Source organism: Eumetopias jubatus, unplaced genomic scaffold (genome assembly GCF_037043125.1).
Source record: "Eumetopias jubatus isolate StellerSeaLion01/CBP00866 unplaced genomic scaffold, mEumJub1_p1.0 scaffold_4, whole genome shotgun sequence".
Classification (NCBI taxonomy): Eukaryota; Metazoa; Chordata; class Mammalia; order Carnivora; family Otariidae; genus Eumetopias; species Eumetopias jubatus.
Window position 1 is genome coordinate 5,910,568 of NW_028274810.1, and position 26,155 is coordinate 5,936,722.

Below are 26,155 nucleotides of genomic sequence, written 5' to 3' on the forward strand. Positions count from 1 at the left end.
GATCTTGGTTGTGAGATTGAGCCCCGTGTGGGCCTCCGCGCTCAGTGTGAAGTCTGCGATTCTCTCCCTCTGCCCCTCCCCCCACTTGCGTGCGCTCTCTAAATGAATGAATAAATAAATAAATAAATAAATAAATAAATAAATAAATAAAAATCTTAAAAATAACCTTAAAAAAAGAAACTGGTTTAAGACTTAGTTGTGACCAACTGATGGCAGTTTTCAAACTTCTCCCAATGATTCCCTTGCAAGCAGTGTGGGTAGGCAGTGAGGTTTGTTGGGCGGGGCATACAGACGCAGATAGCAAGACCTATAAAAGTAAGGACTGAAGAGCATATTTATTTGTATGCCTGTTGTTTGGCCATTTACATTAATATGGAAAGCATGTTATTTGCACACTTAGAACTTTAGAATAAAAGTACTTTGACTCTCAAGCTGGTTTTTTAAATTTTCATCTTTTTTTTTCATCTTTACTTTTTCTTTCATCTTTCTCAAAACTCAGTTTTCCCCCATAGCAGAGGTGGGACTTAACATTATAAAAAATACATATATATATATATATATGTATTTTTTAAAGATTTTATTTTATTTGAGACAGCACAAGAGGGGGTAGGGTGAGAGGGAGAAGCAGACTCCCTGCTGAGCAGGGAGCCCGACGTGGGGCTCCATCCCAGGACTCTGGGATCATGACCTGAGCTGAAGGCAGTCACTTAACCGAGCCACCCAGGCGCCCCTATAAAAAAAATTTAAAAAAAAGGCTGCTTGCTAAAGATTCTTATTAAAAAAAAAAAGAAAAACCAAAAAAATGCTAAGGACTTTTGAGCAAAAGTTTAAGACCTTGATGGATTTATGTAGATACGTTTGTTTTTGTTGTGGCTACAGTAACAGTGTAGCCTCGCTAGAATTATATACAGAACAGTATATTTATTTTCATCAGTTAGGTAAACACTGTAGTGTAAAACGGACATTACCGAAGAAGGATAGAGATTTATATGAAACCACAACAGAGACAAACTCTGCTATCACATACAGCAGTGGAGGGGGGAGAAGGTTAGAAAATACTGAACCAAGAGCCGGGAGACTTGGTTTCTAAACCCAGCTTGCCAGTCTGTAGCTGTAAGACTTCAGGTTACTTAGGCACCCTGTGCCTCAGTTTGCCATGGTTGGAAAATGGGAATGATACCTGCTTCACCTACTTCACATGGACTATTTGAGGATAAAAGGAGGCAAAAACGCAGTAATTGTCATGCAGATTTTATGAACCATGAAATGACCTATAAGTACCTCACTGTATCACTATTATCATTACTATTCTAACTGTTCAAGGGAAGCACTGGTGTTCCTCTGGAAACTAACGACCTTGTTCTGTAATAATTTTAGTACTGACAGGGCAGTTTCCTGCCTGGTCTGGTTGTGTCGTAGTATTTAGGAAGAACCCTTATCAGGGTCCGTTTCTCGGGCCATGATTTCATGTTCCCAGAAGAGGGCAGCAAAACTCCAATCTGAAGACTTCCTCCAAGTGTCTACCCTAGAATTTCCTTGAGAGGAAAACAACTATACTGTAAAGAGAAGAGCCTTTAAAAGATGATGGTCTTTACGTGACAGACGAGGCAAATCTCATTGCTATAAATAAATGCCACAACAAAAATGGACTCATTTTAAATAATTTTTTTGCTTTTCTCTGTCCTCTGAGGAAAATAATTTGGGCTATTTCTTTAATCTCAGTTTAATGATTTGACGTGTACAACCAAAAACCTTTAGCCGTGTTTTTCCATTTAACCCCAGATTTTTAGATCTCACATAATAGCACCAGGTCTTAAAAATTTTTTATTTTTTTAAAATGTTTTATTTATTTATTCATGAGAGTCAGAGAGAGAGAGAGAGAGAGAGAGAGAGAGAGGCAGAGGCAGAGGGAGAAGCAGGCTCCCCGCCTAGCAGGGAGCCCGATGCGGGACTCGAGCCCAGGATCCCGGGATCGTGACCTGAGCCGAAGGCAGACGCCGAACCATCTGAGCCACCCAGGCGCCCAAAACAGGAAGAGAGTGAGTTGTTCAGGCCTGATTTTTTCCCTTTAAGATGCCTGGCTGAGTCCAAAGAATGACTCCCAACAGTGTCTAAATATGTCTGTCATAACGTGCATCTGTGTCATTAGGAGCAAATGTCATCTGTATCTAATATTTCTCATTCTTTCATTTTTGAAATTTGTTTAAAAATATCCTTGTGCTTTTATACTTTGTAAGAACATCAGCAGCTAACATTTGAGCTTTTCTTTTTAAAATATTTTTTAGAGAGAGAGTGTGAGCGAGGGGAGGGACAGAGGGGGAGGGAGAGAGAGAATCTCAAGCAGGCTCCATGCTCAGCGCAGAGCCCGACGTGGGACTCGATCCTAGGACCCTGAGATCATGACCGGAGCCAAAATCAAGAGTCGGATGCTTAACGGACTGAGCCACCTAGGCACCCATGAACTGTTCTTAAATAGCATGTACAGGGCTTTCACATGTTTTCATGTATGTTGATCGCCACTGTCCCCATCACCGATAAATTTTCTCATCTGTGATTAGAACAGCTGTTCTTTGCTTGAAGAGAAAAGTGCAGGCGGAGGCCCCTTGTGGCAAGAGTGTCCTGAGGTGGGTATTTTCTCTCCCCTAATAGGTGGTTCGAGGGCCAATTTTGAATCTGATCCTTTTTCTGTGTGCTTTACTAGAATTAGAGATGGGGTAGAAAGGCTTTCAGGTATAGTTTTTCAATCCCTTCTGCTTTTGTCAGCTCATTTCTAGCTCTGCTCTTTTGGAAAAAAAAAAAACTACTGTTTCCCACTCCACTCCCTCTACCACCACCCTCGAGTCAGAGTCCTCGTCCCATCCCAGCTAAACCTCTTCCTGTTCTTAAGAATTGCACCACATTCTTGGCTTAATGCAGACCAACACCCCCACACTGGCACCAGGGAGTGTACAGACCTTCTTTATTGGTTGAAAGTTCTCGTCTGGTGAGCGTGGAGTAAGTCACCCACTTCCTGACTTCCCGCCCTGGATGAATTTGCCTCTGGAAAAGAAAATATTCCTTGGATTTTTGTTTGCTTGCTTATAAATGCCCTGGACTGAGGAAGATTTTACCAAGTAGGTAAAGTGTGGAAGGGCATTAGAGGGAGAGAGAATAGTCTGCACACTTTGCTGTTTCTAATTCTTCCTCCTCCCTCTCTCCAACACAGACTAATCAGGCATTGACTTCCACTGTACGGAAGGGGCTTTCATTAAGGACAGGAATGCCCCCCATTGCTAAATCTGGTGGATATAGCAGTCTTTATCTTCCCTGCCACTGAGCGGAAACTGACACCATTAATCTCCTTGGTAGACTCACTGTCTTCCTGTGGTTTCCACGCACTATTATTTTTTTTCCCTACCTTCCTCGTGGATCTTAGGCGTCCTTTGCAAGCTCTTCTTTCTCTACCGACTCCTTAGGTGTTGGTTTTCATCAGGACCCTGTCCTATGTCAGCCTGTCTTCCCTCTACACATTCTCTGAGAAATCACCTCTCTTCCCTGGCTTTATGAGATTTATATGCCAGTGACTCCCAAATGCCCACCTCCCCTGAACTTCAGACTAATATAACAACTACCTTCTAGAACCTCTCTGATTGGATGTTCCTAAAGCCATATTAATGAACTCACTTCCTATTCCTCTTCTGATAACTCCTTTTCCTAATATATGCCACAACATCCACCCAGTTGCTCTAGCCAGAAACCCTGAGATTCATCTTTGATTTCTCTTTTGCTCACTCTCTCCATTCAATCAATAACCAAGTCTAGTAAAATCTACTTCTTTGAATCTACCCACTTATTCTCATCCTTACCTGTCCTAAGCAATCACCTCTGGACTTTTGCAAGTCTTTGCTAGTTTCCCACCTCTAGTTTTTCTCCCCTTGGATGATTTTCCTCCAGCTAACAGAAAGGTTTTTTTTTTTTTTGATGCACTTCTGGTAAATTCACCTCCTCCATTTAAAATCATTTAGCTGCTTCCCACTATCCTTAGGCTAGAGTCCAAACGTCTTAGCATGGCTCATAAGCTCCCCACTATCAGCAGCCTGCCTACCTGTCATCAGCCTGCACTCCACTCATGCTGGATTCCCATGGTACAAACACACACCTGGCCTTCTCTTGCTTCTAGGCCTTCACAAATGCTTGTTCCTCTGCCTGGACCTCAAACATGTCTAATCTAAATTCTACCCCTAAATTGTCATTTATCTTATTCCTGAGTCAGAACTGAATCTGGATACTTAATTTTTAATTAATTCTTGAACTAGAACCCCAGTGCACCTTCTCTCACCTATAGATTTCTTAGTTCTTTGAAAAATACCTCTGAGGGTATGTTCAAATGAAAATATACTTGAGCTAATTAACCCAGATCAGGATTGACTTTCACCATAGCCGAATATGAGCTGGAACATATTTTTTAAATTACTGGAATGTTTTCTGGATTGTTATTCATCATGACATTCTATCTTTGGAATTTTTTTCTTCATTTCCCACTGGCTTCTGCCACTCTTCTTTCTCACCTCTCAGCCCTTCCCTTCACCTCGGGTTGCCCTGCGCTCGCCCTTCGATGGACCCAGTTTGCACGCAGTGGGATAGCTGCCGTGAAGCTGCGGTTAAATAGAACTGCTCAGACTGCAACAGAAAAGCACTGAATCGAAAGCAAAGGGGAGGAAGCACAAACCGATACCCACCACAAAGCTGCTGAGTGCCCAGCGTGACCCAAGCTGCACCCTCTGATGAGGAGCCTTGTGGAGGAGTAAGAAGCCACAGAGTTTAATAGATCATCAGCACCGCCTGTCTTCCACTTCCCCTGAGCCAGCCTTCCTGAGTCACCCACGAATGTCCCCAGGTCTGGCCTAAGAAGGTGGGTGATGACAGCAAAGCCACCAGAGACGCAGAGGCTGGGGGAAAGTCCCTGAAATGAATGACTGGGGATCATCGGTCTTGGATACTCCCCCTGGTCCAGCTCTGTGAATGGTTGTAAGCAGTTCTCTGCGTGGCATGATCCCCAGATGAAGGCCCCCGTGTTCCCTAAAAGTCCTTTGGCTACCTGCCTGAGAAGCTGTTTCTCGTGGTGGCTGAAACTTTTTTTTTATTTTATAAGCAAAGATCAAGTCCCTACGAGATACAATTCGAGAACTTGAAATTCACATTAATGTACACATGAGCATTTTCAGGTTCTTCCCTGACTTCAGTAGTGGGAGCAGGAGAAAGGAACGCAATGGCACACCAAAGATATGTTCCACCTACTTTCTGATTTCGCCCCTGGCCTCCCCTGCCTTTTCCCGCCCTTTGTTGTCAAAGGAGATACTAATTCTTCAGCAGCCTGAATTATGGGGAAGGGGGTGGAAAGTGTGGGGAAATGGGTAGTAGCTGTGTTTAGATTTGAAACGCTGGTAAGGTGGGGAACTCCATGGGATGCTAGAGTCTTGCAGGGGCTCATTACCTCTGGATCTGGGGAGGTGGGAGCCAGGCCCCGCTTTTGCCCCAGGGCACTGAGAAGAGGCGCAGCCATCTCGGTCGGGAGGAAAGGCCGCTTTGCTCCGCTGAAAGTGGGCACTGTGTCTTCTTCATAAAGGGCCAGACTCACACTTCACATAGCAGAACAGGAAATATGGTTAGTGCAGCTGGGAGGGGAGAGAGAACTCACTGTGTACCAAGGCTGTGAACTCACTCGTGGCCGCCCTTCACCACATTTTCCTCTCCTGTAAGTGACCAGGACTGAGTCCGGGGAGCACTGGGGAGCAGGTGAATCATGCCTCCGGGCCAACACCCTTCCCTCCTGCCAGCTCACCTCTCTGAAGATGCTCCACTTTTGGGTTCTCTTTCATCCCAGAAAATCTTCCAAGATCTAGATCATTAATGAAGTTCCAGTGGAGGAATGATAGGTACTTTGACAGGAGGTGAGGGAAACAGCTCTTCTCTTACGAGGCCAGAGCTACATGTGGCAAAAATGTGGCCCCTGTTTTAGCAGCCCTAACAGCAGTGAGTCGGAATGGATCCTAATAAAGGAAAAAAGGAATGGAGTTTGTAGTCAGATGGTTTTGTTTTAAAACTACCCTTGCCTCCCTCCCTCCTTCCTTCCTTTCCTTTCTTCCCCCCTTTCAGAGAGGAAAGAGGGGGGAAGTAGCCAGAGAATGGGAAGGTCCTCGAAGCTCAGAGGGATGCTACCGGCTTCCCAAGCCAGGCTGCCTGCCCAGAGCGTGCCCGCTGTCTTGAGGGGTCAAGGACATTCCTCTTGTTAAACCCTCGAGTTGTGTTTAATAACCAGGCATGATCCAAGCTGTAGAGAGCGGGCTGACTCCCCAGGTGCCATCTGTCAGCTGGTGACCTGCCCTGCTACGTTCCATTGCTTAAACAGGGAAAACGAACAAAATGAGAGCAAAGAAGGGGGAGACATGGCGAGAGTGAGCTGCTTTTGAAAACGCTTACTTAGGAAGAAGAGGCAGAAGTTGGCTGGAGGGCACATGAAATAAAGAATGAATTTCATTTTTTTAGACCGGGAGAGGTTTGGGTATGTTTACATACTTGAGGAGCGATCTCACTTCATTACTAAGTTTTGATTCTCTCCTCTGGGGGGACAAAAAGGAGAGGTTTCAGTGAAGTTTAAAATTAAATGAAAATCAAATGCACGGGGGGTGGCCTTTACACTGCAAAGCCCTTTACACAGGCTAATCATTGTAAATATCATCATCTCGCATCTGTGCAGATGAGTAAGCGCTGGTCACAGCTGTTCTGTCTCGGGCTCTTCTTCCCCATATCACGGGCTGCGAGGAGGACATGGGCTCTTGACTAGGCAGGGCCAAGACCTACCAGGGACAGGCTAATCGTGGTGTGACCCGGATCTCGCCATGCTGTGAACTTTGGGGAGATGGTGTGTGCCTGCTATCCGTATGCGTCTTACTAGGTACAACGAGTTGCCACTGTATTTTCTACCCTGCCCCGGATTCTGTCGAAAAAGCTGTACTTTAGGGAAAACATTTTTAGAAATTAAAGATGCCCTTCTGGAGATGCAAGAGATGTACAAACAGGATGCTCAATGTGGACTTCCGCTTAGACTAAGAAGCAGTTTCCTAAAAGTTACCTCATGTTAACCCACAGCTTTGTCAAGAAGGGTCCGCACTTCATCTGTGCAGATGAGTTAGCTGGATTCCCGTGGTGCACGGGAACTCTACACGGCATGATGCACACAGCGAATCAGTGAAGTCTTTATTCTCTTAATTATTCGCTTTGCAGTTTTCGCTTTGAACCATCCTACCTCCATTCTGATAGCGATAGCGTAAAGATACCCTGCAAATTCCACTCCCACATTTCCTCTCCTTTCCCCCCGCGGCTTTCCAACCTTCAGACGATTTATGTCTTCATTTCTGGCTGCGTCTCTTGCCTATTCCTTAGCATCCCTCCCCCATCCCTTATTCTGTTCTCTTCCCCTGGGCCCTCTCTGGCTCCAGCTTTTATCACTAGCAACCCTGGAGGTCAATCCCACAGCATGTTCCTTCATGCATTACACGGACTCATTTTTTTGAGGGCACTGAACAGAACGGCGTGGTGTCATTTTCCAAGAGCAAGCAGCCACTTTTTAGAAATAGCTGTAATGAGATAAAATGTATACGCTGTAAAGCTCACACCTTCAAAGTATGCCGTTCAGTGGGTTTTAGTCTGTCGTGTTGTGCATCCATCACCTTAATTAGTGTTAGAACCTTTTCATTATCCCAAAAAGAAACCAGTACCAGTTAGCACTCACTCACCATTTCCACTCCCGCACACCGCGCCCCACTTGCTCTCCCTAATTCTAGGCAACCACTAATCTACTTTCCGTTTCTATGGATTTGCCCACACTAAACATTTTATATAGATGAGATCACACAATAGGTGGTCTTTTGTGACTGGCTGCTTTCACCTAGCAAAATGTTTTTGAGGTTCCACCATAATGTAGCATGTTTCTGTACTTCATTGCTTTTTATTACCAAAGAGTATTCCACCGTATGGCTATATCACATTTTGTTTATCCATTCATTGGCTGGTGTACATTTGGGTTGTTTCCTTTTTTTTTTTCATTATGCAAATAAAGCTGCTATGAACATTCACGTATGAGTTTTTGTGTGGACATATGTTTTCATTTCTCTTCCGTAGATATCGAGGATTGGAATTGCTAGGTCATATGGTAACTCTATTTTTAGCATTTAGAGGGACTGCCAAACCATTTTCCAAAGTGGCTACACCATTTTACTTTCCCATCAGCGGTGTATGAGGATTTCAATTTCTCCACATCCTCACCAAAAATTGTTATTGTCTGCCTTTTTTTATTTAGCCATTCTAGTGGGTGAAATTGCATTTCCCTAATGACTTTCTGTGTGCTTATTAGCCATTTGTATATTTTCTTTGGAAAAATGTCTCTTGTAACTGCCCATTTTTAAATCGGGTTGTCTTTTTATTATCGAATTTAAGAGTTTTAAATATTCTAAATACAAGTCCCTTATCAGATTTATGATTTGCAAATATTTTCTCTCATTCTCTGGGCTGTCCTTTCAGATTTCCTCATGGCGTCCTCTGAACACAATAGCTTTTAATTTTGATGATGTTCAACACATTAATCTTTTCTATGGGTGTTTTCTCTAAGAAATCATTGCCCAGTCCAAGGTCACAAAGACTTACTCTGAAGATTTCTTTTAAAAATCTTATAGTTTTGGGGTGTCTGGCTGGCTCAGTCAGTTTAAGTGTCTGCCTTTGGCTCAGGTCATGATCCCAGGGTCCTAGGATTGAGTCCCGTGCAGGGCTCCTTGCTCAGCGGGAGTCTGCTTCTCCCTCTGCCTCTGCCCCTCGCCTCTGCTTATGCACACACTCTCTCTCTCAAATAAATAAATAATCTTAAAAAAATAAAAGTCTTATAGTTTTAGCCTCTACATTTAGGTCTATGATCCATTTTGAGTTAATTTTTGTGTATGTTATTTGTTAGAGGTCCAGAGTAGTTTGTTCGCATGTGGATATTCAGTTGTCCCAGCACCATTTGTTGAAAAGGCTGTTCTTTACCTATTGAATTTTCTTGGCCTCTTTGTCAAAAATCAACTGACTGTAATTGTTAGGGTTTACTTGTGGATTCTTACATCGTTCCATCGATCCCAGTGTTACCCTTATGTCAGTACAACACTGTCTTGATTACTGTAGTCTTTCAGCATGAGTCTACCATCTTTGTCCATTTCCAAGATCATCTGGCTATTCTGAGTATCTTGTATTTCCGTATGAAATTTAGGATCAGCAGAAATTGACAAACTGGTCCTGAAATCCGTAAGAATGCCTCTGCCCTTAATAAATAATGAAAACAATTTCTTCCATACTTAGAATGAGACGGAGCAAGGACACTTCGGAGTGGTAGAAAGCAAGGGGATCCTTTGACAGGGGAACCAAACAGATGGGGGGAGGGGAATAAAAGAGTCACAGAGTTTGTGAACTTCCCACCCTGGTGAGAGGAATGTTTGTTGGGGCGGGGGGGGGGGGGGGGGGGAGGGGGGGAGGCAGTTTGATCTAGCACCAGGGGACATTGTGAAAGATAATTGAAATTGTTAAGTCCATTGATCTCCCCAGAAGAAAAAAAAGGGGGGTCTCTAAGTCAGCAGTATTGTTAGTTTGTTGATTCTTACAGAAGAAGATTCTCATCTAACTAAGGGAAGCCGCAGGCCCTTTCTCAGGGCTGTAAGACCCTGAGGAAAAAAATGAAGAAATCCCTCCTGGTCTTTTCTTACCTCTGTCTGTGGCCAGCACTAAACTTTGTCTTTGTTACCCTTCCCCTTTATAAGTTCCCCAAAAGGAGAGGGAGAAAAAGAAGAAAACCCTAGTGGGAGAGAGGGTGAGAGATGCTGGGGATAGGAGAGGAATCCCAGAGCTTTTAAAGAATTTTTATTTATTTATTTGACACAGAGAGAGAGACAGACACAGCGAGAGAGGGAACACAAGCAGGGGGAGTGGGAGAGGGAGAAGCAGGCTTCCCGCGGAGCAGGGAACCTGATGCGAGGCTCGATCCCAGGACCCTGGGATCATGACCTGAGCCGAAGGCAGACGCTTAACCCACTGAGCCACCCAGGCGCCCGGAACCCCCCGGAGCTTTTAAAATGAAGGATCTTTCAGGTCTTGCTGGCGGAACCTACTAAGGAAGAGACGATACAGAGCAAGAGGAGTAAGGATGATCCCCCTCTTTGACTCAGTGATCCAACTCCAGCCGTTCGTCCTAAGGAAAGAAGACATGCAAAGAGTGTGAGTGGCAATGCTAATAAGATTATCTGTAATAGTGCCCGTTGGAACAACCTCGATCTCCACGATAAATGCTGTATGACACCATGGCACGTCAGACAGTAGGTTATCACACTGGCCCCGCCACAACATACACGCTGAGTCGCCTCCCCCCTCACTGCGTCCTCTACTTCCCCCCGGGGCCCCATCACGTCGTCTCTCACCTGAGTTATTGCAAAGGCTGCTCAGCCTGTCTTTCTGCTTTTGCCTTGCTCCCCATCCCCTGGTCTACTCTCAACGCTGTAGTCAGAGGGACCCTTTCGGAAACGGAAACGTGTCGATCCTCTACTCAAAAGCTTCCACGGCTGCCTTCTGGTTCAGGAGCAAAGATGATGTTTTTGTTGGTCCCAGGCCCTGGCTCACCTGGCCCCCATTACTCTCTGACTTCATCTGATACTACTTGACCTCGTGCGTACTCCACTCTGGCCCCAAGGCTTCCTAACTGTTTTTGAACGTACCAGGCCTTCTCCTGCCTCAGTGACTTTGAACTCGCCCTTCACTCGTCTCCCAGATACCCATTTGGCTTGTTCCTTCAGCACCTTCAGATCTGCTCAGATGCAGACTTTTCTTCTCCGACCATCCCATTTAAAACTGCTCTCTCTCCCAACCCCCAGCTCCCAGCGTTTCCTATTCCCCTGCCTTGTTTGAGTCTCCCCCCATCCCCACCCCGCCGCCCTTGCACTTGTCACCTGACCTGACTTATTGATTTGGGTTATTGCCTGCGTCCCCCTGTAGAAGCTGTGCTCTCCGAGAGCGGGGACCCATATATGTTGATCGCGGCTGTAGCCTTGGCTGGCGTCTGGATTGTGCCTGGAGTGGAGAAGCTCTTTAATAAATACTTGTTGCGTGAATGAATATGTCCACAAAGGTAATACTTACGAAAATGAGGTTGTGATTTCGAAAGTGGGAACGTATAGTATAAACTGTGACGTGCGCCGTGAGCACGGCGTCTGGAGGCTGCAGAATTGGAGAGATCTGGATTCGAATCCTGACTGCACCACTTCTGAGTCGTGTGACCTTGGTCAAGTGTGCTTAACCTCTCGGTTTCATCCTCTGTGAAACAGGTATAATGATGCCTCCCTCGTAGTATTGTGAAAATTCAACAACAAAAATGTGGTGAACACCTGCCACATAGTAGGTGCTCTGGGAACATTAAATCCCTCTCTTCTCCTAAGGAAGCATATATATCCAGTGAATGAGACCTGAGTGGTAAGTGTGCACAAGTGGAAATAGTTAAATAGAGTGCTTAAGAATATTTATAAACATGGGACGCTGGGGTGGCTCAGTCAGTTAAATGTCTGCCTTTGGCTCAGGTCATGATCCCAGAGTCCTGGGATCCAGTCCTGCATGGGGCTCCTTGCTCACTGGGGAGCCTGCTTCTCCCTCTGTCTCTGCTGCTCCCCCTGCTTGTGCTCTCTCTCTCTCTCTCTGACAAATAAATAAAAATGTTAAAAGAATATTTTATAAGCATTTTCTTTATTTTTGTTTCCTCCCTATGCATGGGTAAATGTCAAGAGTGGTGGGTGGGAGTGTTTCCTCCATTTATCTCCCGGGTTCTGGCTTCACCTCTGACACCTACAAGATATGTGATATTAGGCAAGTCCTAACCTCTCTGGGCCTGATTCCTTATCTATAAGACGAAGCGGTTGAATTTAGTAACTTTTAGTCTCTCGATGCTGCAAATTCCATAGTTCAACTAGGCAGCCCGTTCCACCTGGCTCTGTCCTACTTCAGTCCAGCCTTGCTCCAAAGCGATGGCCAGATGTTTCTAATCTTAGGCATAAAAGACTCCATTCTTCGGCTTTCAGAGACCAAAAGAAACTGGAAAGTTTAGGAAAGGTTCTAAGCAGATGAGATTTCCCTCTCTCCGACTTCTAAACGGCTGCATCTATACTATTAAAAAAAAAAAAAAAAACCCGAAACAAAGCAAGAAAAGCAAAGCAGAGCAAACACACACCTTTGGGTTTGAATCAACTATGTGAAGCTTTAAGCCATGAAGGAAAGTGCTCGCGTGGTTTTTGTTTTTTGGTTTTTCTTTTTTTTTTAAGCAACAACCAAAACGGAGACGTCAGCAGTTCTCAACTTGTAACTGTAACCTTGTCCCCGCGTGGCCGTGAGCCCAGGGAGAGGGCATGGCTGGCGGCTCCCTGCTCTGGAAGGGCCAGCGGTTTGCTTTTCTTCGGGTTGCCCCCCTGAGGCGGAGGAGAGGAGGATGTTTGGGTTTGCAGCCCTGGCCTCACTTCCCTGAACCTGAGGTGTGTGTGGGGGGGGGGGGTGGTCAGCTGCCCTGGCTTTCTTCCAACAACGAGCCACAGCGGATTCAAATACCCCATCAGCTGCAAGGCTCTGGCTTTACCCAGCTGAAAACTGACCCTTCTCATCTGGGAAGGGTCAGTTTAAAAATGACAGAACTGCCCAAAGTCAACAGAGGGAACAACCAGAACAGAAATTTCTCTGCAATGTTTCCTTGTAATTACTGGCCCGGCCCGCCAGAGCTCTGGCCCGAGTCCCCATCCACCATCGCTGGGGCCCCCATGCGGCCTCAACCAAGGAGCCCCCAGCCGACCTGGGCAGCGCCTCCTGGGGCTCCTGCCCTGCTCCGCCGCTTGCTCCAGACAGCAGGGGCAGCCCAGGCTGCAGCGGGTTTTGGGAAGAGTCAACAAGAAGACCCTGTAGAGCTCATTTATTAGGATCCCTAAGAGACAGGGAACCTCAGCTCAAATGATGTGTCCAGATTCCGAGTGTAAGTGTGGGGCAGAGCTTGTCTCCTTATTCTTCACCAGGGCCTCTCTCCAGATTCATGCACCCAAAATAGCGAGGCTAACTTTAAAGTTCTCTTTCTCCTCCTTTTCTTTCCAACCAAATCCTACTTTGTTGAATTTCAGGGCTGTGTAGAAAAGCATTTTTTGAACTTAGACTTGAGGACAATGACTACATCTTGCACGATGTTTAACAGTACCTTGTGTATACCTCAGAGTTCGTGTTACCTGTGAGGTCAGCAGTGAGCGGAGGGGGTAGGTTATGGGCTTAGTTTCCATGCCTGCAAAATGGGAATGATCATAGCATCTGCTTCATCATGTTGTCATGAGGATCTCATGAGATGATACGTGTAATGCACAATGAAAAACCCAACACATGTTAGAAATTGTTAATATCCTAGAAGGCATTTTTAAAAAGATTTTATTTATTTGAGAGAGAGCAAGAGAGATCTAGCACAAGCAGAGGGGAGCGGCAGAGGGAGAAGCAGGCTCCCCACCGAGCAGGGAGCCCGATGTGGGGCTCAATCCCAGGACCCTGGGACGATGACCTGAGGCAAAAGCAGACGCTTAACCAACTGAGCCACCCAGGTGATCCTATCCTAGAAGGCATTTATTATTCCATTTTACAGATGAGAAAATTGAGGCTCAGAGAAGCTGAGGGACTGTAGTCATACCATTGGTTAGTAAGAGAGCCAGGATCCAGCTCAGTGTCCTGGCTCCACATCCAGGGCACTTGCCACTCGCTGTTGATGGTGTAGACAGTCGAAGGTGGTTCTGGGCCATGTGTCAGACATGTCTGTCCCTAGCATCATGGGATGACATGTTCTTATTAAGCCCTCACATGACTGAGGTGCTGGGAAATGGATGCTTCAGAGGTGATGGAGGCTTCCATGTGCATCCTTTTTATCAAGCAGTCTTTGCACAAACACTAGCCAAGGAACTGAAGCCCAGATTAATCCCTGGCCCAAGCTGGGCTCAGAAGCTAGGTCAGAAGACCTTGAATATTCTCAGCTTTCCTTTCTGTTTGCAGTGCTTCCATGATGCTCTAAGAATACTCTGCTCACTCTGATATGACAGCCCTCTTCACACTCTTATGTGGTATACTATTTTGGGGTATCCATCTGATACCCCTGTTGGAACTGTGCCCAAGGGGGTGCCAAAGATGATATACTGAGGTGTGGGAAGAAAATATGTGAACATTTGTTTTTATTATTCTTTAAGATACTAAGAAAATTAAGGTTTACCTATATTTAAAAGTACAGTAGGGCTTATATAATTTATAATAAACGTGCAGTTGTGGGGAATGTGTGTTTGATTTTTTTTTTTTTTGATTGAGTGGCATGATGAAAGGAGTTTAGAGCAACTGTTCTAGAGAGTAAGCTTCTAGAGGGCAAGAAATATACCTAGTTCTGATCTGATTTGTATCTCACACTCATCCTCATTATTTAGCATTAAATGACCATTCCCCAAATAAATGAATTTGGCATCTATATGAACTTGTCTTTCTTTGTTTCTTCTGCTCCTTTTGTCATCCATCTAATACTATGTCTTGTTCAATACTTTGCCAAGACATGAGCAAGTAATAAAGCCATGTTTGAGAAGTAAAGAGTACAAATTGCCATGAGAAGATTGGGAAGTGCAAGACTGATAGTCCCCCCAAAAAGTTAATGGACTATTACTCAGCCATAAAAAGAATGCAATCTTGCCATTTGCAACAACATGGATGAAACTAGAGAGTATAATGCTAAGTGAAATAAGTCAGTCAGAGAAAGACAAATACCATATGATTTCACTCATATGTGGAATTTGAGAAACAAAACAAATGAACAAAGGAAAAAAAAAAGAGACCAACCATAAAACAGACTCTCTTGGGGCACCTGGGTGGCTCAGTTGGTTAAGTCTCTGACTCTTTTCAGCTCAGGTCATGATTTCAGGGTCGTGAGATCCAGCTCCGTGTTGGGCTCTGTGCTGGGCGTGGAGCCTGCTTTGATTGTCTCTCTCTCCATCTCCCTCTGCCCCTCCCCACTCTCTCTAAAACAAAACAAAACAAAAACAGACTCTTAACTATAGAGAACAATCAGATAGTTACCAGTGGGGAGGTGGGGGGGAGTGGGTGAAATAGGTGAAGGTGATTAAGATCACACACTTATCATGATGAGCACTAATATATTGAACAGTTGAATCACTATCTTGTACGCCTGAAACTCATATAACACTATGTTAACTGCACTGGAATTAAAATTAAAAAAAAAAGTTAAAGGAGGATAGAAAGGCATGTAGTAGGCAAGAGTAAAACCTCATGGCAGAACTCATATGCAGCAAGTCAGGCATGGAGGACCAGCACTGCTGGCTGAGAAATCAAGCGTGATCTGAACATCTGAGTTTTTACAACATGAGCACTGTCCTCCCTCTTCCTCTTAAAGTTGCAGGAAGCAACACGATGCAATGAGCACGGGTCTTAGAGAGAGAAGTACCAGCTCTATTACTCTCCTGGCTTGGTGATCTTGGGTGAAGCCTCTAACTACCTGCTTTCCCCCCACCCCCAGGGAAATCATTCTTGACTTACAAATGAGGTTGGACTAGATGATTTTGGAGGTCCCTTCATGCTTTGAAGCAGCCCTGAATATAGATGAAGTTGGTAGTTTTCAGTGCTGGAGGTTCTAGCAGCAGGGATGGGCATCTGGACTCGGAGTGTCCCCTGTCCCAGCGGCATTACCCATGCAGTGTCTTCATGCCGTTGTTCTGCAACATTAACTCAAGAAGTCGTTTCTGGCTCGCCTCAACACCTGGGTGTCCAGTCCTCCTGCAGCACCTGTGAACTACCCAATATCCCTTCATAAGTTCACCTTCTGCTTAAACTAATCAGAGTTTGTTTCTGTTGCTTGCAACCCAAACCCCTGACCAATGCGTCCTTTATCTTTCTAAAACAGGCACTTGGTTGAAAAAGTTTGAAAGTTGAAAACATTTAAGACAGAAACAACAACAACATCTCCTTCCCTTTCTCGGCCTCATACTGTACCACTTTCCTTCTCGAGAGGTAGCCACAGTTGCTAGTTTCCTTTTTTTTTTTTTAAGATTTTATTTATTTATTTGAGAGAGAGAGAGAATGAGAGATAAAAAGCACGAGAGGGAAGAGGATCAGAGGGAGAAGCAGACTCCCTGTTGAGCAGGGAGCCCAATGCGGGACTCAATCCCGGGACTCCAGGATCATGACCTGAGCCGAAGGCAGTCGCTTAACCAACTGAGCCACCCAGGCGCCCCTCACAGTTGCTAGTTTCTTACATATTCCTCCAGAGATATTCCTTGTGTATGTAAACCTATCCATGTCCTTAAGAAAAAATACTTTATGGGGCACCTGGGTGGCTCAGTCAGTTAAGCGTCTGCCTTCAGTTCAGGTCATGATCCCAGGGTCCTGGGATTGAGTCCCGTGATGGGCTCCCTGCTCGGCAGGGAGCCTGCTTCTCCCTCTCCTCCTCACTCATGCTCTCTCTGGCTCTCTCTCTCTCAAACAAATAAAATCTTTAAAAAAAATACTTTCTAAAAACCACCATGCACTCACACGCAGCAGCCAAGGAGCGGCGAGGATGCAGGAGCCAGACCCTCCCGCAGGCCCCCCAGCACCCCAAAGGCTCCCAAGGCCCAGGAAGAAGCGCACGGTGTACCTCAAGGAGCAGCTGCAGGAGCTGAGGAAATATTTCACGATGAACCATTACCCGAGCTATGAGGAATGCCTCACCCTGGCAGCCAGACTCGACCTGGATGAACATCAAGTGCAGGTAATCAAAACAAGGGAAGTCTGAGAAACTGCCCAAGCTGAATGGAGCCGAAGGAGATGCGGAATGTGGTGTCCCGGACAGGATCCTGGAACAGAAAAAGGACATTCGGGAGAAACTAAGGAAAATTGAATAAACTAAGGGCTTTAGTTAATAAGAGTGTATCGATATTGGTTTACTCATTGTAATAAATGCACCTGCTCAGGTAAGATGTGAATGGGGAAAAAGAAAAAAAAAGAAAAGAAGAAGAAGAAGAAGAAGAAGAAGAAGAAGAAGAAGAAGAAGAAGAAGAAGAAGAAGAAGAAGAAGAAGAAGAAGAAGAAGAAGAAGAAGAAGAAGAAGAAGAAGAAGAAGAAGAAGAAGAAGAAGAAGAAGAAGAAGAAGAAGAAGAAGAAGAAGAAGAAGAAGAAGAAGAAGAAGAAGAAGAAGAAGAAGAAGAAGAAGAAGAAGAAGAAGAAGAAGAAAGAAGAAGAAGAAGAAGAAAGAAGAAGAAGAAAGAAGAAAGAAGAAGAAGAAGAAGAAAGAAGAAGAAAGAAGAAGAAGAAAAGAAGAAGAAGAAGAAGAAGGAAGAAGAAGAAGGAGAAGAAGGAGAAGAAGGAGAAGAAGGAGAAGGAGGAGGAGGAGGAGGAGGAGGAGGAGGAGGAGAAGGAGAAGGAGAAGAAAGAAAGAAGAAAGAAGAAAGAAGAAGAAGAAGAAGAAGAAAACCACCATGCAGACCGGTGGGATCATTCTATGCACATAGTTCCTTATTCTGCTTTTAAACTCAGTGTATGTTGGAGACATTTCCATAAATAAAAAGGTGTCTCATTCTTTTGAATGGCTGCTTAGTATTCCACTGAATGAAGATTCTATAATCTATGTAGCCAGTCTTCTACTTTGAACATTTGGATTGTTTATGGTTTTTATGACTATGAATAAGGCTGTAATGAATATCCTTGTAAATATGCCTTTGATATGTCTTAATGCCCAGTGCAAGCATATTCATAGAACAAATTTCTGGTAGTGAAGTTGCTGGGCCAGAGGGTATAACTTTTAAACTTTGGACAAATAGTACCCAACTGTACTACAAAGACGCTGCACCAACTTTTAATCCTACTAAAAATGTCTTAGTTTCCCTGTTTTCCATATCCTCACTTCCTCAATGTGTATTATGAGATTTTTATAATGTTGCCATTCTGGTAGGTGAAAAATGGTTTCTCGTTTTGAGATTTTATTTATTTGACAGAGAGAACGTGAAGGAGCACAGCAGGGGGAGCAGCAGGGGGGAGGGAGAAGCAGGCTCTCTGCTGAGCAGGGAGCCCGATGCGGGGCTCGATCCCAGGACCCTGGGATCATGACCTGAGCCGAAGGCAGATGCTTAACTGACTGAGCCACCCAGGCGCCCCCTGGTTTCTCCTTTTAATGTTAATTCATTAAACCATGAGTGGGGTGGAGCCTTTTTCATATACTTAAAAGCTATTTGTCAATACCTGTGTATTCTATATATTTACTTTGTCTGTTGTTCTCAATTGGATTTCGATCTGTTTTTAATTCTTTTGTAAGAACTCCAGGTATTACGAAAACTGTGACTTTTTCATATTTGTTGAAAATATTTTTTTTCCTGATTTGTTTTTGGTCTTCTGACATTATTTCATTTGATTTTGTTTGGGGCCTTGCAGAAATCTTTAATTTTCACAGAGTCAAATGTGTCCATATTTTTGTGTATAGCTTCTGAATTTGCTTAGAATGGCTTTTGGTGGGAAGCTTTGCATGATCTCAACCCTGAAGATGCTAATTTAGAAAAACAACATTTGAGACTTCTGGTTAAAGAGAACAGATTAGACACACATTGTGCTCCATTCCCTCCTAGAACGGAACCCAAAGTTGAAGTTTGATGGAGTAATATATTCACATGGTTCTAAAACCAAAAAAGTGTAAAAAGGCACAGAGCAAAAAAATTTCCCTCATCCATGTCTCCCATTGGCCTGGGTCCCACTGTCTTCCTGTCCATTGTAAGCTTTGTTACTAATTTGTTATGTGTGTGTCTTCAGAATTTCTTTTCAAAGGTTTTATTTATGGGGCGCCTGGGTGGCTTAGTCGTTAAGCGTCTGTCTTCGGCTCAGGTCATGGTCCCAGCGTCCTGGGATCGAGCCCCGCATCGGGCTCCCTGCTCCGCGGGAAGCCTGCTTCTTCCTCTCCCGCTCCCCCTGCTTGTGTTCCCTCTCTCGCTGTGTCTCTCTCTGTCAAATAAATAAATAAAATCTTAAAAAAATAAAGATTTTATTTATTTGACAGAGAGCAAGAGAGAGCGAGAGACAGCACAAACAGGGGGAGTGGGAGAGGGAGAAGCAGGCTTCCCGCGGAGCAAGGAGCCCAATGTGGGGCTCAATGTTAACACCCAGGACTTGTCCTGGGACCCTGGGATCATGAGCTGAGCTGAAGGCAGCTGCTTAACCAACTGAGCCACCCAAGTGCCCCAGTCTCCAGAATTTTTCTTTTCTTTTGTTTTTTTATATTTTATTTACTTATTTGACAGAGAGAACACAAGCAGGGGGAGAGCAGAGGGAGAAGGAGACACAGGCTTCCCACCGAGCAGGGAGCCCAATGTGGCACTCGATCCCAGCACCTGGAATCATGACCTGAGCCGAAGGCAGATGCCTAACCGACTGAGCCACCCAGGCGCCCCTTTCCAGAATTTCTTTATGCATATGTAAGTAAACAAGAATTTAAATAAATGGTGTTTTTTTTTTTAAGTCTAAACCTACAAGGACAAAGAGAATATGAAAAGGATGGCAGCAGGCTAATTTTAGAAGATGGAATGTAGATGAATGCGTCGTAACTGAACCAAGAGACCCAAGTAAGGTGAACTCTAAGCCAGCGGATGAGAAAGCTAATGTCACTTGCTTTACACTTCAGAATCCTCCACGTGCTCAGCAATTTGTGGCACTAGGTACTTTGGTATTTTGTGAATAAAGCTGTGGCTAAAAGGAGTAAGATGAGTTGAAAGTCAGTTCAAGAAGCAAAGAGGTCCCCAGGCCCGCCCCCCCTTCCCCTTGCATCTGTCAAGTGGACTGCCCCTTCCCCACAGTGGCCAAAAAATGGAGCTTTTTCCATTCTTTGGGACAGTAAGAGCGAGGACCAGGCACAGTTGTGAGAAGGATAATATACTGAAGAAAAAAAGAAATTACTTACAGACCCCCTGCCTTCTTCCTTTACATAGATTGTAACCCTAACAACCAGCCTGGAGATTTTCTGAGAACACGACACCCTGGAGAGAAATTCCCTAAAGATCATTTGGAAGTGGCAGCATCTCTGAGAGAAAAAGAAAGCAAAAAATTATCAATATCCCCAGAGATGTAAGACAGGATAGTGTATTTTTTAAAGTGTTTTTATATTTATATGTATTTTTATATGCCATTTTAAATTTAATTTTATTTGCTTAAATTTAATTTTGAAAAATTTTTTATTTAAATTCAATTTAGTTAATATGTAGTGTATTATTAGTTTCAGGGCTAGAATTTAGTGATTCATCAGTTGCATATAACACCCAGGGCTCATTCCATCAAGTGCCCTCCTTAATGTCCATTGCCCCATCCACCTCCCCGCCAGCAACCCTCAGTTTGTTTCCTAGAGTTAAGAGTTTCTTATGGTTTGTCTCCCTCTCTGTTTTTATCATTTTATTTTTCCTTCCCTTCCCTCTGTTCCTCTGTTTTGTTTCTTAAATTCCACATATGGTGGAATTTGTCTTTCTCTGACTGACCTATTTCACTTAGCATGATACCCTCTGGTTCCATCCACGTCATTGGAAATGGCAAGATTTTCTTCTTTTTGACGGCCGAGTAATATTCCAGTGTGTGTGTGTGTGTGTGTGTGTGTGTGTGTGTGTGTGTGTGTGTGTGTGTGTGTATCACATCTTCTTTATCCAAAGGATACAAGAATAGTGATCCAAAGGGGCACCTGCACTCCAATGTTTATAGCAGCAACGTCCACAATAGCCAAACTATGGAAAGAGCCCAGATGTCCATTGACAGATGAATGGATTAAATGTTATTTTTTAAAAGGAACTGAGAACAAAAAAAGATCTCAGAAATTTAAATATGATCCCAGAAAAAAAAAAAAAACCTCGCTAGAAGAGGTGGAAACTAGAAAGTACAGCAAAAAGATAAGACATGGAAAATAGAAGATATACGAGCAAAAGCAGTTTATTTGGGAGATGATTCAGGAAACACCTATAGGGTGTGGGGAAGTGAAACAAGGAAGCTACTATATCTAGCAAGTTACTATGAATAACTGGAACTTGATTCTTTGGGGAGACTCTGGGAGACCAGTGTGGAAATCATGGCTCAAAGTTATCCCCACTCAGGGCTGAGCGAGCTGAGGTATTTATTCTGCTAACTCTCATTGCTCATTGGTTAAGAGCTGCTCCCTAGGAGGAGGGTGTTAGTTACCCCCAACTCTTCATGAGCAAACCTTTGGTGTCCAGAAGAAGCCCTCAGGCAAAGAGACATTTGTACTGGTAATTTTTTAAAAAGATTTTGTTTGGGGGCACCTAGGTGGCTCAGTCGTTAAGCGTCTGCCTTCGGCTCGGGTCATGGTCCCCGGGGTCCTGGGATCGAGCCCCGCATCGGACCCTCTGCTCGGCGGGAGGCCTGCTTCTCCCTCTCCCACTCCCCCTGCTTGTGTTCCTGCTCTCGCAAACTCTCTCTCTGTCAAATAAATGAATAAAATCTTTTAAAAAAAAGATTTTGTTTATTTATTTATTTGTTTGACAGAGAGAGAGAGAGTACAAGTCGGGGAGCAGCAGGTAGAGGGAGAGGGAAAAGCATGGTCTCTGCTGAGCAGAAAGCCCAGACACGGGGCTCAATCCCAGGACGCTGGGATCATGACCTGAGCTGAAGGAGGATGCTCAACGGATTGAGCCACCCAGGCGTCCCTGTACTGGTAATTTATTTATTTATTTATTTTTTATTTTTAAAGATTTTATTTATTTCTTTGAGAGTGAGAGAGAGAGAATGAGAGACAGAGAGCACAAGAGGAAAGAGGGTCAGAGGGAGAAGCAAACCCCCCGCCGAGCCGGGAGCCTGACGTGGGACTCGATCCCGGGACTCGGGGATCATGACCTGAGCCGAAGGCAGGCGCTTAACCAACTGAGCCACCCAGGCGCCCCTGTACTGGTAATTTAGACTTCGCGGATGGGGCAAGCACCAGGAGAATATGGGCGGGACACTCATGGCATGTTCTGTCTTCCCTGCTTTCTTTCTTAGGAAACGACTGGAGGGTGCACTCCATCAAAACAATGGAGTGAATCCAGAAAGAGGAAGAGGTGGAATTCAGGAACCAGAATATTTGACCTAAGAGATGAAGGGAGTCCCCAGGATGTGGCGACAGGGTGGAGTGGGGAACTGCCCGGTTATTAACATAGAACTATTCGATTCTTTCAACTATGTGCATGTTTATTTTCAATATAAATTAAAATCAGTAATTTGTCTTTTTTCTTCTGCTGCCTGAGAAAGGGAGGAGGGAGGATAGAGAATGTAGATCCTTCCTAGCTGATAAGAAGCTGGGAAGGTAAAGCGAAACTCTTTTGTTCCTTGGGTCCGTCAATCCAGCAGGGCCATTCTCTTTCCATCTCCCTTTGAGGCAGGAAGAAAAATTCTGAGCAACTGGGAAATTAAGACTTAAAATATTGAAAAGAGCTGTTGGTGCCAAACTGACCTAAAATCTGGGGCTGCCCTAGGAGGGTTCTGACCCAAGGAAGCGATCCAAGGTAAATGCAAAGAAAGGATTCTGTCAAATTAAAAACCAAAACCCGGATTACATTAAGGGGACCATGAATCGCACTAAAGTGTTATTGGAATAAATTCTTAATTGTGTCTGGATATGAATTTCTTGGTGTTTTACTTTAAATGCCTATTGCCTTAAAATCCAGATTTTAAAAATATGACTATTTTAATATATACTTTTAATTTTAAAAACACCATGGAAATGTACAGAGTTCTTGGCTAATCCTATCTCTGATTGAAATTGCACTGTTTTAGGTCCGTGGCCCCATCAAGACACCAGAGTCGACCACTTTCTGATCGCAGGCAAGACAGCTGCGGGAATGTGGCCTCCTGAAAACTGACTGAGGCCTCCTTTCTCTTCCTGTCTCGGAGGTCTGTCCACCGGATCCCTCTCCTCGGCCGAGAAAAATGCTCAAAAATGTCCCCATCTAAAAGAAAAATAAACAAAGCCATTCTCCTTCTAGCTATCACCCCCATTTTCTCTTCCCCGTCATCATAATGCTTCTGAAAAGAACACATGCTAACTTCCTCCTCTTCCTTTACTTCCTCCCCACACGCTGCTTCTTGACCCCGGGCGAGCTAGCTTTCCCCCTGACCGGCACAGAGGTCTCCGAGGACTTGGCTGTCAGATCCTTCCGTCCTGTTTAGACCTCATCCCCCTCTCTGAACTCCCCTTCCCCACCTCGGCCCTGTCACGCTTCTTTCCTGGTGTTCCTACTCCCCCCCCCCCCGACCCTCTCTCCAACTGCCCTCTCCCCCGGGACCCCCTCAGCAGGACAGGCATCCCCAGAGATGCCCTGACTCCCCTACACGCCCCCCGGCATCTGCCCAGGTCCCCAGCCTCACCTGTGGCCTGTCCTGCTTGCTCACCCCACTCCCATGACACTCAGGATCCACTGGGTTCCTCTAAGACACCCAGCTCTTGTGGCCTTCGGGCCCATCCCTCTACCTGGGCCCCTCTTCCCCGCCCCACACCCCCACCCTCCATCCGGCTGTTTCCAACTTGACCTTCAGGTCTCAGCCCGCTGTCAGTTCCTCAGAGTGCAGCGCCTCCCTTCCCATCCCCACCAAACTAAATCCATTTCCCCACTCTTCTCTCTCAGAAATCATTTTTTTTTCCCCTAAACTAAATCATTTATTTAGTTGCTAACGATAGGCTTCAGGGGGTGTGTTTCTTTCCTTAAGTATCTACCTTTCAATCCAGGACGGAAGGTGCGCGAGGATGGGAGCCACGTCAGCTCTGTTTCCCACTGTGTCCTTAGCGGCAAGGCAGCCCCGGGGACAGCAGATGGGGAGTGTCTGTGGTGAGCGGGAGTGAAGTGCTTTCGTCATGCCCGGTACCACAGCAAGCCCTTCACACGTAACACCTCGCTTTTATTCTCACGGGCAACCCTCTGAGTAGGTACTCTAACCGGGTCCATCTTGGGCCAAGGAAACTGCAACTTAGAGAGACCGAGTAATAATGCCCGAGATCTTACAGAAACAAGGGCAGTCAGAGCTGGAATTTGAAAATACGTTTCGCCGAGTCTGTGTGGGACTTCCTGAGGACCACAGTGCGGTGCTTCCTGGCTGACAGATCGTCTACACTCACCTTCCTGGACTTCCCGCACACCGTTCCCTCTTGTCTGCGTCTCTGCGGCTTTCCCAGGTAGGGAGAGGGTACTGGGCAGGGAGCTGGCTTGGAGGGGCTGGGAGGTCCTTGGCCACCCTCCTTTTCTAGTACCTGTTTCTGGGAAGTACTCAGAAAACCCGCGAGGTAGGCAAACCATGATGACGGTCAACGCTCTCATAACTCTCCTGCCCTTTCTATATGTTCTTTCCGTTTCCTGCCTCCCCCCGCCCCCGCCATGGCTTTGGGTTGCTCCCCAGGGTGATGCCCCACTCAGGCCTTCCACCCTGCCCACATATGCCCTGGGCAACTTTCAGTCCCTTTCCCTGACAAAAATGTACCTGTCTCAGAAAATGATCACAATAGAACAGTAAGTGGAAAAAAATAGAGATGAAATATTGGGTAAATAGTTGTTATGGGTTGAGCTGTGTTCAACCCACCTCAACTGATATGTTGGAGTCCTAACCCCAGACCCCAGAATGCAACCTCATTTAGAAATCGGGTCACTGTAAATGTAATCATACAAGTGAAGATGAGGTCATGGTGGAGTCGGGTGGGTCCCTAATCCAATACAACTGTTGTCCTTATAGAAATACTGTCATGTGGAGAGCCAGGCATGCGTGCAGACAGAAGAGCGGGTGAAGGTGAAGGCAGAGATGGCCCCGATGCCGCAGAAGCCAAGGAATAGCAATGATGGCCAGGAAAACCACCCGAAGCTAGGGGAGGGGCCTGGAACACATTCTCCCTCACAGCCCTCGGGAGAACCAATCCAGCAGACACCTTGATCTCAGACTTGCAGCTGCCAGAACTGGAGAGAATCGATTTCCGTTGTTTAAGCCCTCAGTTTGTGGTACATTATTGTGTTGTGGCAGCCCTAGCAAACTAATGAAAGTAGTATCATCCCAATTTTGTAAAACAAAACAAACCCCAGATATGTCATGGATTATTCTCTCTCTCGCTCTCACGTGCGTGCACTCACTCACACACACACACACACACACACACACGGTGAAGAAACTATATAAAGAAGTGAACAGTGGCTCTATGGGGAGGGTGGGTGTTGGGTAATTTTGCTTTGTGCCTTTCTCTGCACCTTTGGGTTTTTCCTCAGTTCCCTTACATCCCTACAATATTATATATTATTACATACACACATCTCTGGGCTTCAGTTTCCTTATCTGTAATTTGAGAATAGCCATACCAGGGGCGCCTGGGTGGCTCAGTTGTTAAGCGTCTGCCTTCGGCTCGCGTCGTGATCCCGGGGTCCTGGGATTGAGCCCTGCATCGGGCTCCCTGCTCAGCGGGAAGCCTGCTTCTCCCTCTCCCACTCCCCTTGCTTGTGTTCCTGCTCTCACTCTCTCTCTCTGTCAAATAAATAAATGAGATCTTAAAAAGAGAGAGAGAGAGAGAGAGAGAGAATAGCCATACCAGTCACCCAGCATTGTCGTGAGGCATAAGGTGCCCGACGTGCCCAGCTGCTGGTCAGTTGGTGTCCGTAGAGGAGGGAGAGCAGCTCCAAAGAAGTAAAGCGGGGGCGTAATGGCGGTGTTCTCCTACCTCTCATTAGGGGAGGGCTCCGTTCTTACGAGAAGGCTTCGCCATGGCTGCTAAGCAGGGCACGTGGACGCGGCTTGGCACTGGTCTCTGTATGTGGCCGGGGTGGATGTGGAGAGTGAGTTGGCACAGGAGAGCTGGCTGGACACCTTGGATTTGGGAGGGTCAGCGAAGGAAAGCAAGAGAGGTTGGAAGGTTGATTGGGGAAAGATTTGTTAAATGAGGACAGCTTAATCTGTTTGGGGTAACATTTCTTAGTTTGGGGTGGGGAAGGTCTGATGGGGCAACTGAAAAGGAAAGAGGAACCATGAGAAAGTAGAAAACACAGCCAGGAAGCCAAACAATTCCCTCCAGTAGGAATAAAGAATGCCCTGCCTCCTCATTTCT

The 26,155-nt window shown here is 45.4% G+C and overlaps 2 long non-coding RNA genes across 2 annotated transcripts; one reads left to right on the forward strand and one right to left on the reverse strand.

Annotated features, from left to right (window-relative positions):
• Positions 1-595: 595 nt before the first annotated feature.
• LOC114208046 (uncharacterized) lies at positions 596-25,248 on the forward strand. Its single transcript, XR_015767956.1, has 8 exons — positions 596-4,891; positions 10,150-10,275; positions 11,047-11,179; positions 19,359-19,532; positions 21,595-22,589; positions 22,861-22,977; positions 23,810-24,253; positions 24,805-25,248. It is a non-coding gene; the product is annotated as an uncharacterized LOC114208046 (long non-coding RNA).
• LOC114208045 (uncharacterized) lies at positions 12,616-26,025 on the reverse strand. Its single transcript, XR_003608966.2, has 4 exons — positions 25,772-26,025; positions 16,733-16,931; positions 15,637-15,889; positions 12,616-15,101 (listed from the first exon to the last, which is right to left on the reverse strand). It is a non-coding gene; the product is annotated as an uncharacterized LOC114208045 (long non-coding RNA).
• Positions 26,026-26,155: the final 130 nt, after the last annotated feature.